Here is a 14,699-nt window from a genome sequence, read left to right as displayed (position 1 = left end):
GGAGTTTATCCTTACTCGTTGTAAATATTAGTTGTGGGACTGGACCACCTCTTCAGGATAGGCACTGTTGCATTTAATAGTGTTGGTGATATGGCGCTTTTTTTTTTCCTTTCTTTTTATAAGATTTGTTAAATTAGGTTGATAAATATGTTTTATATTGGAATCTAATTTCTAGAATTTTAAGTTAATTATTTATAATTATTAATTATATTATAAGATTTATTTTTTTTAGAATATTCATAGTAGTATATACTATTTTCAAAATAATTATGTTTTTTATTTATTTTTCATTAAAGTTATTGATTAAAAAAATATTATATAAACAAGTGTCATATGAAATGAGTTATGATTTTTTAGGTATGGGTAATGAGAAGTCATGGGTAATGAAATACTATTGTAATTGATTAGTAGTAAAAAAATTACATGTGTTTATGGAATAGGCATTATAAAATTTTAATTTAATTCTTAATAAATATTAGATGGATGGTATAGATTTATTTTTAATAAAATATTTATGCAATATTTTTAATAGTAATTTAGAATAAAAGGTCGAGATTTATTTTAAAGATAGTTCAATTTAATTAAAAAACATATTTTACTTAATTTTTGTGATTTTTTTTAAATTGAGGTAATGTGAGATGTACCATCCAATAAGTGTCTCCATGCTTATGAATATCCATTTTTTATATGGCCATATAAATTAAATGGTTGGTAAATGCCCATAGACATCAATCCATAATAAGCACAAAACACTTACTATATCACTTATTATGTGATCTATCTCATTGTTAAAATTAAAAAAAATCATAAAAAAAAAACTAATTAAATGATAACTTTATTATTATTATTATTAAATAATAATAATAAAAATAATTAATAAATGAGTTAAACATATACATATCTAAAAAACATGGAACAAGATTTTTAATCATGGAAATTTATCCCTAATTTATCAATAATTATCTTAATCTATAAATAGCCAACTTTGTTACATTACCATGGATTATCAATAACACGTAATATTACCATGGGTCAATACCAATACCATGGCTTACCAATAACACGTGCCAAAAAAACCATAACTCATTTCATATGTAGAAAGAGAGAGAGAAATTACACACAACACAAATCACTCTCATAAATCACAAAGATTAGATATATAGGATACAAATTCTTAACTTGGACAAATCTAAATCCTAAGAAAGTGGATCTATGACTGGGACATGACACAACAATAACTCATACACATGGGAAACAACCACATCTAAAATAACACCTCACATGACACAACAATAACTCATACACATGGGAAACAACCACATCTAAAATAACACCTCACATGACACAACAATAACTCATACACATGGGAAACAACCACATCTAAAATAACACCTCACATGACACAACAATAACTCATACACATGGGAAACAACCACATCTAAAATAACACCTCACATGACACAACAATAACTCATACACATGGGAAACAACCACATCTAGAATAACACCTTGGAATACTCACTGACAACTTGTAATACACATCACACACATGATATGAAAGCATTACTTCCAACACACTGCCTTAATGCTTATATGGAAAACATTGAAAACACATTTCAACAAGAAGGATAATCTGTGTCTAACCAGTGTTCATCAACACTCACATCCACTATAGAATCTCGCAAACACCGCTCTTTCACCACCACATCTTCGAGCTGTCATTTGACCTCCATTTAAAATGTAACCGCCTCTGACCATCGTTGATGAAAATTGCGAGATCAACAATATTGAAATCTCGGCTCGTTGGGGCTTCCACGATAAGAGTTGTCAAGTAATCAACCATCTTATGGACCAACCACCATCTTTCAGATACTTCGCTTTCAGTTATCCATCAGTTGCTAGGATAGAAGCCTGGATACTAAATGTGTTCAAAAGTTGATCAAACAACTTGACCTTACAAGAATTGATGTTTCAGACACTGGGGTTTCCAGCTTAAGAACCACCAAACCTTTTTATAACCAGAATTGAAACATTTCACAACTACAAACTCAATAATCATCAAACTATTAGTTGTCGTTTAGGCGTAGACAAGTCACCACTTCCCTCCTTAGCAAAGGTCAGAATTTATTCAACTGGTTCAATATTTGTTTTGGAACTTTCACGTTTTCACAAAGAAGCATTTGTTAGATTGGTCAATTCCAAAAAACTTACACTCACATATTGAGCTGACCAGACTGAATATGTTTAAAATGAAAACTCCAAAATTTGACATTGAAACAAGATTGCAACATAAACATCTGACGCAAAGATCTCTTCCCCAAAGAAGCGAAAAATTGAGATCTACCTCCAATTTTAACCCTTTTGACATATATCATTGGTCACCTCCAGATATTAGAACCAAATCTTAAATCCATATTCGTGCAACATCATGTACAATTCATGGGCATGATTTTACAAATTTATAATATGATAGTGCACACATCTTTGACAAAACCCATCCAGACATGAATTTAATTCCTTTGCAGGTTCAGGCAGATAAGCACAAACAAAACTTTACAGATAACAAGATAATGGAAGGATCTCACAATGCTTGAAGAAGTTGCAAACAAATAAATAGATTTATACACAGGATCATACAAAAAAACACACACTAAAAATAAACTCTCACACATCTATACTAATATGTACAAAAACAATAACACTCTCGATCCTTTACATATTCAATCACACACTAAAAATAAACTCTCACACATCTATATTAATATGTACAAAAACAATAACACTCTCGATCATTTACATATTCTTGGCTCTCCCTTGAGGGAGTCAAATAGAAAGAGAGAGAAAAATTACACACAACACAAATCACTCTCATAAATCACAAAGGTTAAATATATATAGGATACAAATTACTAACTTCCAAAATTCTAGATCCTAAGAAAGTGGATCTATGACTGGGACATGACACAACAACTCATACACATGGGAAACAACCACATCTAGAATATCACCTTGGAATGACAACTTGTAATACACATCACACACATGATATGGAAGCATTACTTCCAACATATTCAGTAGAGGTAAAATATCTACCATCCACCTAAAAGATATTAATAATTAAATTAAAATTTCAAATAGACTAGTGGATTGACGGAGAATGCACTTTCAGTGCTCACGTTTCTTCACCAGTGGCAGAGGCATGGCGAGATCTGCTAGGGGCATGGCGAGATCTGCCAAGATGCGGAGGAAAAACCCATCAGAGTAGAAGCCATGCTCCCCACGTCTACGACTTTCATCTGCATTTGATTCATGCTCATGCCCACGTGCTCAGTCAAGGCCCCTTAGCTCATTTTATGCTCCCTACAGACTCAGGCTCGGGAGGCGTAGCCATATGCTGCTCACGGAAAGCCCAATGCCGACAGGCACGACATCACTGATGCGTAATCTAGGAACGAGAGATCTGAGGGCGAGGGCAGCTGGAATACCCTCTTGCGTTGAAGTGGCTTCTCTGCTCAGCAACCGGGAAGATATGGTAGATCCGGACAGGGTTTTCACCTCCCAGACAATAGAAACAAAGGCATCCATGGAGAATATGCCAGACAAATGCTGATCCAAAACAACCATCATTCAAAAACGGATAGATCCATTCATGGGCAAGGATTGATTACTCTTGAGCGAGATCAAAATTTTATCCATGGATGGAGACATATCCCATCAGATCTGAACTACCAGAAGACAGATCTGCCCTCGATCTGGAAGGATTTACCCAAATCAACGATGCCCAATATCGTTCCGCTAGTGCTAAAATAAATGGAGACAGAGGGTTGCATGAAATATCTGGAAGCTTACTTCTTGATCTTTTGCTTCAAGCATCTGGGCTTTTAACAACTAATCCCCATTCCATTTTAAAAGAAAATCTCTACATAAGGACGGTCCTGAATTATCTACAGGTTATACCAGATCATGTGGGAATACTACAAGCCTGGAAACAAATCGGACTAGATTCACAACAAGTTTTGGCGCTTGGATAGGAACAACAGGAAGAGGTGATCATCCCATCACTGGATCTTGAAGCCCCAATAACAGAGATGCTGGAAGGTAAACAAATTACCATTTTTATTAGAACCATGGAAGGAAACACAATATGCATAAAAATAGGGAGCTGGGAGGAAATCAAAACCCTCAAACAGAGGATACAAGAAAGGTTGGGCATTCCACCTTGCAAACAACTCTTGATTCACGCAGGAAAAGCACTGCAGGAGGAACACAAGATAAAAGAATACGACATAGGCAGAGACTCAACTATCTACCTCAACACAAGCCTCCATGGTGGCTGCTCTGGAACGAGCTCCAAAGGACCGGTTTCTTTCAAAGATGCAATAAAGGGGGAAATGGGGTCTCAAATACAATTAGAACAGCAAGCCACAGCTCCTGGTGCCTACATCATTGAGCAGGCAACTCAGAACCTAGCTCTATCGATCACTATGCCTGAGGTAAATGAAATACATGATAATTATTTATCAAAAGCAGTGATATGCATATTTAACGGGTTTTGGCCTAAACCGGAAGCCCTAAGTCAATGGATTTATTCCATATGGATAGAAAAATGTGATATACACCTGTTCTCTAAAGGTTTTTTCATTGTCAAATTCTACACAGTCAATGACAAGGAATATGCATTGAATGAGGGACCATGGTTCTAGGGTAACACTGGACTTTTCTTGACATCATGGTTTCCAGAATTTGATCCAAATACCATGGTGGTCTCCAAAATGCCTGTGTGGGTTAAACTATATAACCTACCGCTACATTTTTGGCATATCAAAGTATTAGTAGGCATTGGCAATGCTCTGGGGAAATTTTTAAAAGTAGACAGTGAGCATCTTACCAAGGACATCTACACTTTCACCAGAATCTACATGGAGTTTGATCTCAATCAAGGGTTACCAGACCACATCCTCTTATTCCACAATGAAAAGCAATGGTCCCAGCCTCTTAATTATGAAAACACTGTCTTCAAATGCCACATTTGTCATCAAACTGGTCATCTACAAAGTGCTTGTCCACAAAACAAAGAAGACAGGAAAAGAAGACAACCTCCAAAGCCAAAAGGATGGCAATTTTCAGCCGCTCTGGTAGAGGATATAGAAGAGGAAAAAAATGAAGAAATTACCAAAAATACCACATTCCAAGAAGAAGAGCACCCAGAAACCGAACAACCACGAAATATCCTAACTTTCAATGAACAAAGCACTCAATTTAAATCACAAAATGATGTGAACCAGAACTTCTCTGCGTTAGTTCCAAGGACAACCGACTCACAACAAAAAAGTGAGCAACTCATTCCAGGGAAAGAAATCGGTGGCAACGAGTGAATACACTCAACAAAAAGCTCAGATTCCGACAAAGAAACCCCAACTACTACCAAAGAGGCATAAATGTCCATTGTAACTTCCACTCCCAACATTGGAGGTTGGCGGAAGGTGGAAAAAAAGAAACGTAGGAAAGCATAGATAGATTATAAATTATTGTTCTTTTAGATCCTATGTATCAGGACAAGTTTATACAACATATGCTAATTTAACATCTACAACATGTAATTTTGCTCAATATGAATAAAATTACAATTTTTCCATTGGAAAAAGACTAATGGATTGACATAATTATAATATTCAAATAATGCTTGTTTCTCAATTAATGAAGTAAAAAAATTGCAAAAAATTCAGTAATCTTGGATTTAATAAATTAAGCATAATGGTTAAAAACATATACTTCCTTATAAAAGTAGCATATTCAAATCCAAATAAAAATAGCTTATAAATATCACTTAATTATTTATTTTTCGGTAATTTTGGTTTTCATTTCAATGATTTGTAATTTAAAAAAAACACATTCAAATCTAGATAAAAATAACTTATAAATATCACTTAATTATTATATGCATTCAATTTTGCCTTTGACTGCCTATTAGTTTGTCTTTGATAAAAAATTTATGCTACGTTCAAATTTGAGAATTCATTTTTTTGTTATCTTTTATTATTATTTAAATTTATTTGTAAGGCGATTGGTTGAGGTCTTATTATGGACTCCATTTCTATTAGTTAATAATGTTTTGTTTTCAGTTTTATTTCTTTTCTATTTAACTCTTTTTTTTGTATGTGATTAATGTCTATTGTTCTTGCAAGTCAAATGATTTGAAACTCCAACTAGAATATTATGAGGATCCCATTTTGAGTTCCATATTTTGTTTCAAGTCATTGGAGATTGTTCGACACTTATTGGAAGGTTAATCTTCAATTCTCATATGTTTCAATTGATTTGTTAAAGTTGTTTTATCTTCTTTCATTGAATCAAATGCAGAAAATTGGTATTTTGTTGAAGTGATTTAATCTACTCCAACTTTATTCCTGGTTTTATTCAAAATGATTGTCAAATTCAATCAATTTAGTACTAAATCACAAATCATAGACAAACTTATAATATTTAGAAAAAAATTGAAAAGGGCTAGTGATATATTTCATTTATTTTAATATTTAAATTTTTTAAATGATTTATTTATTTATTTTCACAATATGAAATGTTTTAGGAATTAAGTATTTTGATTAGAAACTAAGTGTTTTGATATCCATCTATAATTACTAATGATTTAATTTATATAAATGTGCTAGTTATAATTTAGTTGTTAAATTAATAGAAAAACATTCGTATAGATATTAATTAACATCTCTTTACAATTTAATTTAAAAAATAATTTAATATTAAATCACAAACTATAGATCATCTCAACTCAATTTTGCTCTACAAAAGAAAGAAAGAGACATCATTTGAGTGGTCACAATAAAAGTTTTGTTTCATATCCTCGTGTCTTTACCACCACAAACACAATTGCATTCAACTCTATATCAATAATGTTCAATTCCCATGAACTTTGTAGAAGACAATTAGTTGTGCAAAACAAGTTCCTTGGAATTGACCTCTGATTGAGTTGTAACTAAATTTCTCTATATCAATTTGAACCAGACACTACAAAAGAAAAATAAAGTTATAAAGCTTCATTCCAACCAATGAGTTAGGGCACTCACAAAAAAGCAACATTTTAACACACTTTCATTTGTATTTTTTACTAGGGTTTTAATTTATCATCTCATACCTTGTCATACCTTATCAGCCCCGCCAGCCATTTATACTCTAATTAGCTATATTTAAATTAAGCCATAGGTACTAGCTACTAGGTAGCACTTATTTATAAAATATTATAACTATTTATTAAAATTAATTTTTTATTAATGACTCCTGGCCGTTCTTTTCATTATATCTAAGTTTTCCATGAAAAATTAAGAAGCGTTGCAAACTAAACCGATGAATATTGTGAGGACCCAGATGGTCGTTGAGATTAGAAGAGAGTTAGTGGATTCAAACGGGGACCAACTGTTATGAAAACAAAATAATAAAACCAGCGAATTGAAGTTGCGATGTTGTGTAGCTTGAACATGGCCTTTTCAAACAGAAGGCTTTTGTACAGATCATGCGTGAAGAAAGTGAAGGCCATGTTCTTTGGCTTGAAAGGTGGATCCATGGATATCAGAATCCGGTATCCGTAATGATCGATTTTTTGAGACTCGTCACACTGTTGGAAAGTAACAACAGCCAACGGTGACAGTGAAGTTCCGGCAGAGTTTATTTGAACAGTAGGATGACAATCTGTAAATAGGTTATCTGTAAGCATGCCGAAAGGTAGGTTTTAGCATGGCGGCATAATTTATTATCTGATCACCCGTGACTGGAAAGCTTGTAGATTCCCTTATCATATATCACCTGTGACTTGGAAAGCTCATAGATTTCCCTATCATCTGTTGATAGCTGCCGGTGTATTTACTTTTATTTATGGGAAGCAGGTCGACTCAAAATTGGATTGACTCACATTTGCCTGCATTGACAATGCCAAATGTGGAGTTTATCCATCATTCGTTGTGAATATTAGTTGTGGGACTGGACCACCTCTTCAGAGGATTAGAAATGTTGCATTATAGATATTAAATCCAAAACAATGGTTCTCTAAGGGGTAATTGTGGCTTTTTTTGGGTTTTTGTTAAAAAGGTGATTTAATTGTGGATTTTATTTTTTTGGTTTTTTAATGAATTTGATGATATGATTTTTTTATGAGTATAATGTTTTTGAGCTAATAGGTTTATTCTACAGTTCAATATGAAAGGATGTATAAGTTTGTCTCAATATGAAGGAGATGTAAAAAAGAAGAGAAGTAAAAAAATATATGAGTAAGATGTTTAAATCTTATACTTTCAAAAAGATTTCAACAAAAGATTTAAATAAACTATTTGAAGATCTATGTGCGTTAACTAATTTATGTGCATGTCAACTTCATAGATATTTATATATAAAAAAAATGTTAAAATAAAATATTTTAATGTTGTATATAAAAGAAAAAAGGAATCTCTGTCAATAGCAGGGGGCAGGTGATGGCAGCGTGAGCAGTTAGGGTTTTTACGGATCCATCCTGACAACCCTGCAAGAATTCGAGACGGATAAGGGACTGCATCATCGAATCATAGCAGACCTGTTGACAGGAGCCATGAGTGGAATGGCAGGGGGGAGAGATCCCCTCCTACCGGAATATCGCAGCAGGAGAATCTAGCCAGCATGGAGCAGCCGACAGCAACAGAGGATGGGGAAAGGAATGCCAATTTTGGGAGCTAAATGGCAAGCACGCTTGGGAGGTAAATGTCTGCTGAGGGCAGCTAAGAAACCAAGATTTGTTATTCCAAACAATAAACTGGAGGAATATCGAAAATACATGAAGGCCCACGCCCTTATTTGTAAATTCATCGGGGCTTAGCCAACAGAGAAGGAACTAATCAAATGGATCCAGCAGCGGTGGCAACTGAGAGGGCACATTGATCTCAAGCTCGGGGCAAAAGGTTTTTTCACAGTGATCTTCTCTAACCTTGAAGACAAAGAGAGGGTTTCCGAAGATGGACCCTATTTCTTTAACAATGCAGGTCTTTTACATTGGGAGGAATGCCACAACCCATATCAGGAAAAGCATCCGACATCCCCAATCTCGGTTTAACTTTTTAGCCTACCAATGGACTTCTGGGATCCATAAATCCTGGAAGGGATTGGTAACTCTATTGGAACCTTTTCAAATTTGCAGACTCTATGCGAAAAGGCAGGTCCACCTCTTATGACATCATCTGTGTCTACATGAATATCACCAAGCTGCTTCTAGACTATATAAAACTGGAATACCATGACGAGATATGAAAACAACCTTTAGACTATGAACATATTTCATTTAGATGCCATTGATGCCATGAATATGTCCATTTGTACCGAGCTTTCCCGTTAAACCAGAATGAGAACCCCTCTGTGGAGAAAAGGGCAGGGGAAATGATGGCAAGGGAAGACAGGAAAGGCTTTCAGGAGGTGCACAGGAGGAAAAGGAATCGAAGGTAGATAGGCAAGCAAAGTGCAATTCAAAATGAGAAAGAGAAAAGAGCCCCTGTTGTTTTGTTGTTCTCCAGGAGGATGAAACCATGGAGCTAACCCCTGATAGTATCATGGAAACAGAAAGTTTGTAAAAAAAGGAACCAGAAGGAAATAAATTGAAGAGTAAGGAGGCAGTAGTGATCCAAGGAAAGGAGGACACAATGCAAATGCTAGAGCAAAATCCAATGGAGATTGATAACTTGAAATAGGACCTTGGCACTAAAGAAGAAGTGATGAAACATTTGTTGCAGGCATGGAGGCACCTGGATGAACGCTTCATCCAAGAAGATCAGAAGCAACTCTATAAGGAAACTTTCCAATAGTACAAAGCCAAACAAGGCTTAGATATCATAGTTCAACCATATCATCTAGGGTCTCAAGTCAGTCAAGGACAAGAAACAGGAACCCTAAGAAAAGGGTGAAAGAAGCAGGGTAGAAGAACAATGAATGAATCCATCCAGATGGTAGGGAAGCTATTAGTAAATTCTGGAAGAGTAGTTCCATTTTAAGCGGTATTTCAAAAACCCTTGAAATTGTTGAAATGATTATTACATCATGGAACATAATAGGCCTCAATAGCAGAGGAAAACAGAGGTACCTCAAAGAGAGACTAAAGAAAGATAAGCCAAGTATAATGATAATACAGGAAACTAAAATCAGTGAAACAAAATTGAAAGGGATTATGGATAATTTTAAATCATATTACCAAACCATGGCCCAAGATGCAAGTGACAACGTTGGGGGGTTTGCGATCGTATGGAATCCTGAAGAGGTTTGGTTTGAAGACTGGGTTAGCCTCCCACGAATACTATCAGGTAAATTTTGAAACATTAGATCCAAAGAATGGGTGCTTCTTACAGGAGTTTATGGGCCACATATCCTGGGAGAAAGAGGCGCATTCATGCAAAATCTTGCAAACATGAGAAATATATACCGAGAAGACCTTTGGGTAGTAGGAGGGGATTTTAATATGATCACCTCTTTAGCGAAGAAGAAGGGAGGAATGAGAAGAACAAATTCGGACATGGAAGCCTTTGGAGATATCATATCAGAATTGCACTTAGTTGACCTGCCAACAATTAATGGAGTACATACCTAGAATAATAGAAGGGGAGAGATCCAGTAAATTTCTTCACGATTGGATAGGTTCCTAATCTTAGAAAAAGCTATAAGAAGAGATATATTCATGGAAGCATCGATCCTCCCATGTATGGGTTCGAATCATTGGTCGATAACATTGTAAGTGGACATAAAAGCAAGACCTAAGAACTGACCTTTCAGGTTTGAAGCCTTTTGGCTAAGAGATTTGGGCCTCCTTAAAAGACTAGAGGAATAGTGGAAAACAAGCGAGCAACAAAGGAGGAACTACATGCATACTTTCCAATTTAAACTCAAAGAATTAAAGAAGAAACTTAGGAAATGGAACAAAGAAGAATTTAGACACATTATGAATGGCCAAAACCAGATCAAAAAGCGCATAACGGAGGTACAACAACAAATCATACAGGAAGGGAGATCTAAAGAGCTTGTCAAAGAAGAAGGACAGTTAATGAACTAGTTGGAGGAAAGAAGAAAAAGAGATCCTCTAGAAATAGAAATCACGGGTAAACTGGTTGCGGGAAGGTGAACGAAACACAAGATTTTTTCATGAATTCATGGTTCATCACAGATAGCACAACAGAATCTACTCCCTAAAATATGAGGACATGCACCGCCGAGTCCAACATAAAGAAATGGAGGAGCTCCTTGTAAACCACTTCAAATACCTTCTCTCAGAACCTCAAGAGAATAGAATGGAAGCAATCCAAAGAATCATGCGGCATATCCCCCAACTAGTAACTCGAGATCAGAACCTTGCCCTGATGAGAGTTGCTACTTTGGAAGAAGTGGAAGAGATTGTCAATGGAATGTAGAAAAATAAGGCCCCAGGCCTGGATGGGTTCACAGTAGAATTCTACCAAGCCACCTGGAAATTCATTGGTTAGGATATCCTAGAGGTAGTAGATGAATCTCGCCACAACCAAAAGGTATGCCCCAACCTGAACTCCACTTTTATTGCTCTTATTCCCAAAACTTTTAAATCTGAAGAACCGAAAGGATTTCGTCCTATTGCCTTATGTAATGTTATTTATAAATCATTGCTACTCTTATTGTAAAATGGTTAAAATCCCTCTTGCCGAATCTCATCGCTCCGAAGAAAACATGATTTGTAGAAGGTAGGCAAATCCTGGATGGGTTCATCACTTCTTAAGAAGTAGTACACTCTCTCAAGGTAAAAGGCTTCCAGGTATGATGATTAAGTTGGACCTCTTCGAGGCTTATGACCATCTTAGTTGGGCCTATCTGTTCAGGATTCTTAAAGCTTGTGGTTTTGCCCAAAAATTGATAAATTGGATCCTTGCCATGATCACCTCCCCTGTCGTTTCTATATATTGAATGGGACTCCTACCCCCACTTTTAATCCAACTTGGGGCCTAAGGCAAGGTGATCCAATATCTCCTTTTCTATTTATTATTGCTGCAGAAGGGTTGGGTCGTTATATTAAAAATGAGGTCAGAGAATCTAGGCTTATAGGCCTGAGGATTTGGGGTAACGACCTAGTCATCACCCACCAAAAATTTGTGGATGATATCATGCTATTATGCCAGGTCTCTCTCAAGGAATTAGCACTTTTATGGAGGCTTCTAGGACAAAGATAAATATTGACAAATCTTGTATTTTCTTCTTTAATACCCAGGGGAATGTCCAGACCCATCTAGTCAAGATCTTGGGGTTTAGTACTGGAAGTATCTCATCTAAATACCTAGGTATGCCCCTATCTGATAATCCTCTAAAATCATCCTGTTAGCAGCAAATCCTCCAAAAATTTCAGGGAAAGCTAAGTTGTTGGGCCTTTAGATTCCTCAACTTAGCTGGTAGGACTGTTCTTCTTAAAGTTGTGTTGTAATCAATACCCATTTACCAACTCTCAAGCATGGTTTCCCCTAAAGTTGTGTGCTCCAAAATGGTTGATAACTGCAAGAAATTCTTGTGGGGAGGGGCTCAACATATCATAAAATGGGTGTTGGTACCTTGGCAAGGCCTGGTGATAAAAGAAAACGGAAGGTGGGCTAGGCCTCAAAGACCCTTATATTTTGAATCAAATAATGGGTACAAAACTATGGTGGAGATGGATAGGAGGTGAAAAGGACCTATGGAAACAAATATGGACAAGAAAATATAATATGCCTGAGAGAACTGAGGACATTCTAAGATATAGAGGCCCTCCAAAAGGATCGACACTTTGGAACTTGGCAACCCAAAATAGGAACCTCATAAACCAGCATGCCTTTTGGGAGATCCGTAAGGGCAAAACAACAAGATTTTGGCTAGACTCTTGGCAACAAAGAGAACAAATGATAGAAAAGCAAGACCTCAAGGACATATACCTATATACTAGTGACAAGAATATATACCTAGTGGAACAATTCTCGAAAGAGGACCAAGGAATGGGAAGCTAGAAGAGATGGAAAAAGAAGGAAGATTGGTGCCAGGCCATTGATATTGACCAATGGACAGTGCTAGACAAAGAGCTGAGATTGAGACAATTAACGATTCAAAATGATCCTGATATCTTGAGATGGGGGCATACTACAAAAGGAACCTTCACCATAAAAGAAGCATATGACGTTCAAGTAGGACAAGGTCAAGTCAGGAAAGACATCATACAGAAAAAAATATGGAAGGGAGGATGGTGGCCTAAGGTAACTCACTTCCTTTCGCTGGTCTGCAAAGGTTGGATCCTAACCTGGGATCAATTGTAGAAAAGGAGCTTCCTAGGTCCTTCCTTTTGCTGGCTCTATCACCAACACAGAGAATATCTTAAGCACATGCTTAACACGTGTTTGTTCGCTGAACAGAAATGGCGGCAAATTCAAGGATTTTTTGAAATAATGGATCGAGATCATCATAGCATTAAGGAAACAATCCTCCTTTGGAGGAGCCATATATTCTCAAGCCCGGTATTAAATCGAGCATGGGGCCTGGCCTTAGGATTTAATTTATGGGCTATATGGAAAGAGCGAAACCACAGAGTCTTTAAGAATAAATCCACAACTCAAGAGCAGATGTGGGAAGGAATAGTCTAGAACGTCAAGGAAACAATCTTAGCTAAGCAATGGCATCAAGAAGATTGGAAAGTTCCCCCCAAAGAAGCTCGAATCCTTCATAAACTCAACCTATCACTAGAAATGATAGCTCCATCATCTTGGAGAAAAACCAGATAGACTCGATACCCCTAGCTCACTTTACTACCCCTAGAGAAGGATTCATAAAACTCAATTTTAACTGGGCGTCAAAATGGAATCTGGGAGTGGTAGGCCTAGGTGGCCTCTTCTAGGACCCCCAAGCCAAAACTCATCTAATTTATGTTGACTCATGTGGGATAGCAAGTAACAATGAGGAGGATTTTGTTGCAGGAAGACAAGGACTTCTAATAGTTGTCAGAATGGGGTATCAAAACTTAGTGGCGGAAGGAGACTCAAGTCTGGTCATAAACACTCTGGAAAAGTTGAACAATGGCACCAAATGGAACAAGCTCAGCCAAAGTTGGAGGACATCTTGACTCATCCAAAAGATAGGAGAAGTAATAAAAAAATTTGATTACATTATGGTTCGGCATGTTAGAAGATAAGGGAATAAAGGAGCATATTTTCTTGCCAACTGGGGTTGCAATCACCAAAATGCACCGCTGGAAAAACTATGGCCAATCCAACCTTGGGATGAGATATTTAAAACCCCTGTGGAAATACTCGATCAGGATCACAAGCAAAGCCAGGAAAATAACCTCCCAGAAACACAAGACCCTGATCAGGGTGCGAGTCGTTGGTTGGGATAGCCTGGGGATGGTAATGACAAGTACCTCTGATATATGTACCATCGCCCCCACACACTCAAGAGGGTGGGTGCGGTGACCCTTGGCATGAGTGCATGCAAGGGTGGTGGGAAAGGTGGTAGAGAAGGTGGTGAGGTAGGATGTATAGGAGAGCACGACAGACAAGTGGGTGAAGTTGGAGTGTTGGCTCACAGACGAAGGAGTTGGTGCAGGGGAAAGGGAGGGTGATGGCATCCTCGACATCAAGCTTGGACACAGCCTACAATTGCATACATGTATGTTTTTTGGCTTTTCTCCTCCATTGCAATGACCACCTGTT

The sequence above is a fragment of the Pinus tabuliformis genome, chromosome 9 (assembly GCF_031772625.1).
Source record: "Pinus tabuliformis cultivar Carrire ecotype Pingquan chromosome 9, CPIR1, whole genome shotgun sequence".
Lineage (NCBI taxonomy): Eukaryota > Viridiplantae > Streptophyta > Pinopsida > Pinales > Pinaceae > Pinus > Pinus tabuliformis.
Note: the sequence above shows the minus strand (reverse complement) of the source record.